The sequence below is a fragment of the Athene noctua genome, chromosome 1 (genome assembly GCF_965140245.1).
Source record: "Athene noctua chromosome 1, bAthNoc1.hap1.1, whole genome shotgun sequence".
NCBI classification, from domain to species: domain Eukaryota; kingdom Metazoa; phylum Chordata; class Aves; order Strigiformes; family Strigidae; genus Athene; species Athene noctua.
The window spans coordinates 4012926-4017812 of NC_134037.1; the positions used below are offsets into that span (position 1 = coordinate 4012926).

The 4887-nt window shown below is 56.0% G+C and overlaps 1 long non-coding RNA gene across 1 annotated transcript; it reads right to left on the reverse strand.

Moving 5' to 3' along the window:
• Positions 1-1665: 1665 nt before the first annotated feature.
• LOC141955868 (uncharacterized) lies at positions 1666-4428 on the reverse strand. The gene is made up of 2 exons (XR_012632787.1): positions 3369-4428; positions 1666-2013 (listed from the first exon to the last, which is right to left on the reverse strand). It is a non-coding gene; the product is annotated as an uncharacterized LOC141955868 (long non-coding RNA).
• Positions 4429-4887: the final 459 nt, after the last annotated feature.

Genomic DNA, 4887 nt, shown 5'->3' on the forward strand with positions numbered 1-4887 from the left:
GAATCCCACCTCTGCCACTCTTCTACCTCCCTAATCTAGAGGATGATGAAGAGAGGTTGTGACACTTAGAAAACACTGGCTGAGGACCAGACCCTGCCTAAAATACCACAAGGGATAGGAGGAGTGTCCTCCACTGAACCTCCAGCCTGTTCCCAGCTCCCTAAATGCCTTCAGGAGAAAGACAGCAAGAGGGGGATAAATCCTCCAGGCAGGCTGATTAGAGTGTGCCTTGGGTATGGGGAGAGGCTGTGCTGCTGGTCACCTCCAGTGGCCAACCACTGGGGCATTTTATCCTCTCACTATCCCATACTTTGGCTGAAATGGTCCCAGAAAACCCTAAGAAAGACCCAATTTCAGCTTTCTCGCTTGAAAACACCATGTCCTTGCTGCAGGGCAGGAAGGGTCCAGGCTCCTGGGAATGTGGCTTTTAGGGCTGGGACAGGCTCATGTCCTAAAATCGGGATGTTTCCACCAAACACTATGATGGACATTTTAGGGATCTGGGTTTTGGGGGCCAGCATAGGTGTGATTATGTATCACGATGTACAGCTTCACATGAGGAGTGGGTGTCACCATTCAGATCTTTCCTGATATTGGTAGCGATTAAAGAACTGTGATTTCATGGGGTGTCACGTCTCTGCTAAACCTCTGGATGAGGGTCCAGCTAGTTTCTGAATACCCTGCACTGCTTGAGCTCCTCTCACCAAACTCTTGCCCTCCAACCCATCCCATCTTGTCGAGGAGGTCAGGATCTGCCCCTCCAACCGCAGCGCAAGCGGAGCCACGGGAATCCCTCTTTTTTATTTATCCCCTGGCATACGGGACCTCTCGCTTCAGAGCAGCCCCATTCCCACCTTGGGACTCAGCCCTGGCTCCCTTTCTGCTATGTGCCGTGTTTTTCAGCTCTGACCCTTGGCTGCAGAGCAAAGCATGCAGAAAGTGTTACAGGTACCACAGTGACACCCCCACCCCACGGCCGCAGCACGACTTGGGACCGTATGCAGGCACAACCGTGCAAATGCCATGGTAACGGCCTGTTCTCCATCACCACCAGCCACGTAGCAAAGGCTGGACCCACCTTCCAGCTCCGGGGTGGTGGGAGATGCAAGTCACCTCTCCTGCCAGGCTCTGCGCCAGGCAAAGCTCATCAGCTTCATCATCATCGCCCGCAGGCTTGGAGCACCTCGGCAGCGCTGATCCGTTGGGTCCCCACGGTCTTTAAGAGCAGCTCCTGATCGGAATGAATCTAATTACTGGTCTGAATCTGGGCATTTTGGGTGATGCGGAAAATATATTTGGAGGAGCTACTTCGAGATGTCTTAATAGGAGAAATGGGATGGCCCCGGTGTGCGGGAGCATCATTAAAGCACCATCTCCGCTCCTCGGGGCACCATGTTCAGCTTCCCTATTTGACCCCTTAATTTCCAGCAGTGATGTCACCGAAATCCCTGTTTGTGGTCTCGCTGGCGGTCTAAATTTAGAGTATTTGAGATGATTTGTGACTCTGTTGCTGGGGGGAGGCAGGGAAGGAGGGGGGGTCGGGGAATAACATGTGAGTCCTGTGTCATTGAGGCTTGTTTGGGCTTTGAAGACGGTGGAGTGGTGTGCGGAGATGACGGCGCTATCCAGTGAGAGCAGAGAGGAAAAAAAATATGGGACTCTAGGTCCTTTTTAGAGTCTAAGCAATTTAATTGAGCTCGTTGCTTTAGCCAGGACATTAAGGAAGGATTTTCCCCTCGAATCCTGATTAGATTTCCCAATAAAACACCCACTTTGACTGCTGCTGCTAGGAGATATGTTGGTTTGCAGTTCAAGGAGGCACGCGGCGTAAAAATAAACCGAAAAAAGGAGCTGGATGCGGTGGGGATGTGGAGGAAAAGACCTTTCTGCATGGAGACCATCATCCTTCATGAGGCTGAGACTCGGCGGAGAGCTGGGAAATGAGGGAAATAGAGGAATTTCCCACATCTTCCTTTCTGCCTCCTCGCCAGAGCATCTTGAGCCAAACCAGTGCTGCAGTCGCGAGCGAATCGGTCAGGGGGTGGGTGTGGGCGGGGAGAAATAAAAATGGCATAAAATCACAGATGGAAGGATCTGCGCGCCCCACTTCTCCGCTCCATCCATCCCTTCCCTCTCCCCACATCGTGGGTACCCGAGGGTCCCTCTCCCCAGCCTCGCCGTCCCCTTCCGGCGCACGACCTTGGGGCCAGACTCCTGAAGGTTATTTGGGGGCATCTCTGTGTTAATCAAACGTTCTCACAAGCTGCTTAATTCCCCCCCTATAATCCAACTGGGGATGGAGCCTGGCAGGTTTCTAGCCGTTATGTTTACATCGGACTGCGGGTGGAGGGAGGAAGGAGGGGACAGGGAAGGAGAAAGGGGGGGAGAGCTGACGTGCTTGGAATAAAATTGTGCCACCTCCTCCTCCATCCCTCAGCGAAAAAATCAAACGCATCTGTCCACCCCCCTGTGCCATTTCCCTACCCAAAGTGTCCACCCAGAAGAGGAGGGGCTGTGCTGCAGCTCATCTCAAGGGGGCAAAGGTCTTTGAGAAACCCCTGGCCTGATTTATTCAGGGCATAGCAATATTTCTTGTGATTACTATTAATAAGAGCCTCCTGCCTCCTCCTCTCCTTGCCCCTGAGCTGAGCCCGAGGGAGGCAGCCGGGCCCCGGTGGGGTACCAGGCCTCTCGCCTTGGGGTGCGAGGTGATGGTGTCTCTTCATCCCAGGCATTTCGCAAGCAAATAAACGGGTTGTTTATTTATTTGGGGTTATTTCGATCTTGTTTCTCTCTCCTGTGCCGCAGCTCGTTACTGGAAAAGCTGTTTCACTGGCTCTCCGGGTGAGGGCCGTGCGCTGCCGGGGCCGACAGCACTGCAGAGGGATGCTCGGCGCATAGTGCGGCGGGGCAGGGATCTGCCTGTGGGGATGGAGGCGATCCCAAAGAGAAGGAACCCCAAATCTCTTTCTTTTTGCCCCTTTTATTCATTAAACATCAGCCCTCTGGCAGTTCAGCCTCTCCTTGGAGGTCCAGGAGGCAGAGGCGCCCACCCAGGGTTAAGCAGGCGACCGTGGGCTGCCAAATTGAAAGGTTGAGGTTTTTTATTTTGGGGTGGATTTTAATATTCATCCCCCACCTGGTGCTGAGGGCGGGGGGCGGGGGGGGGGGGGGAAGGGGGGGGGGTGTCTTGCTTCCGCCGCTGTAGAGACGGGCGAGAAACCTCCACGAACAAAGGAGAGGATGCGGGAGCCCGCAGCGAAAGAGCTTTATTGGCACTGCACGACCCCACACGGGCTCCTTGCGGCATCCGCACCAGCCGGGATGCAAGCCCGGAGAGAGAGGGGAGGGGGGCTACCCCGAAATACCTGCAGCACCCCAGGGAATGGGGGGTGCAAAGAGGCGTCCCAGGGCCCCCGAGCTGCTGTCAATGCTCCCGCAGGCACCGTCCCGTAGGTGAGAGTCTGCACGTAGAGCTGCAAAGAGAGATGGGTCCCCCCTACACCATCATCAAAGGGCCCCCCCTCTCCCCTCCTCCAGCCCAGGGCAGCTCTGCAGCCACCCCGTGGGGTGGGGGACTGTCCCCTCCAGTAAGGCCTTTCCTTGCCCAGTGTTAAGCACCTGCTGGGAGCACTGGGCCGGCAGTGGGGATGGAGGGGTGTGGGGCAGGTTGGCCTCCAGCTGTAAAGAGAAGGGAAAGGAGGAGAAGGGATGGGAGAAGGGCAGGGGTGGGGGGTGAAAGGCCCCAGCGGGGAAGCGGGGCAGGAGGGTGGCAATGGGCTACCCGGCCACCTCTCTGGCTAAAAAGGTAGAGGGGGGGAGAAAAAAAAAAAAAAATTAAATAACAAATAAAAGCGTGAAAAAAGGGAAAATCCGACAGCGGGGTGGTGGCGGAGCAGCCCCTGCGCTGCGGGGGCACCCGCTCCGCGTTAGGCCGCGGGGTCGCAGCATCCCCCCCGTCACCCTCCCCTCCCGCCGCCTCGGGCTTCCAGTTTCTTGAATTTTATTTTATTTTTCTGAATAATTTAGGTGCTGTTTCCCCATCCGCTCCCTCCCTCCCTCCCTCCCCCTTTTTCCCCCCCCCTTGCACCCACACGCCTCTCGCAGGGGCTGTGTTAGGGGTATAATGAGGCAGCCGATGGGTAATTGGGATCTTTTGTAGGGAGGATGTATGGCCGGGGCAGCTGCCGGGGGGGGCGGGGGGGCAGCTGGGGGGGGGTGGGGGGGGAACAGCATTACCATACAAAGGGAACAAATGACATGTTTATCCCTCCAAGAGATTTACACCCGGCCTCGCCCTGCAGACACAGCACTCCCCCCCCCCCCCCCCCCCCTTCCCTTCTTCTCCCCGGCACTTTTGATTTAAATTATAAGGATTAAAAGAGAGGAGGAGTGGAGGGGAAAGACACACAAACAGCCACCGGGAAAATAATAATAATAATAATAATTATGATAATAAATCTTAAAAAAAATAAAGAATAAAAGCGGCTTTGCCCCATCCTCCCCCCCCCCCCTCCTGCCGGGGGAACAGCGTGAGCCCCGATGACCCCAAGACCTGCCCTTGCTTTTAGCAGGGGGGAAAAAACCCATCGCTTTGAGGAGAAAAAAAGAGAGAAAAGGCAAAGCACAAAGCGGCGGCACCGGAGCACCCCGGGGGCAGCAGCCTCGGCCCCCCCGGGGCCCACCCGCGGGTCAGCCCCGAGTGACAGCTCCGCATCTCATTCCCCGGGTGCCTCTGCGCGCAGGGAGACCCCCCCATTTTATTTTTTTTTATTTTTTCCAGGGGTCCCTCCTAAAAAAATGCTCTGTGTGTCGCTCCCCCCCCCAACCCTCTCCCCCTGCCCCCCCCCCCCTACTTTTCCGCGCTGCGGGTGCCACTTGCGCCGG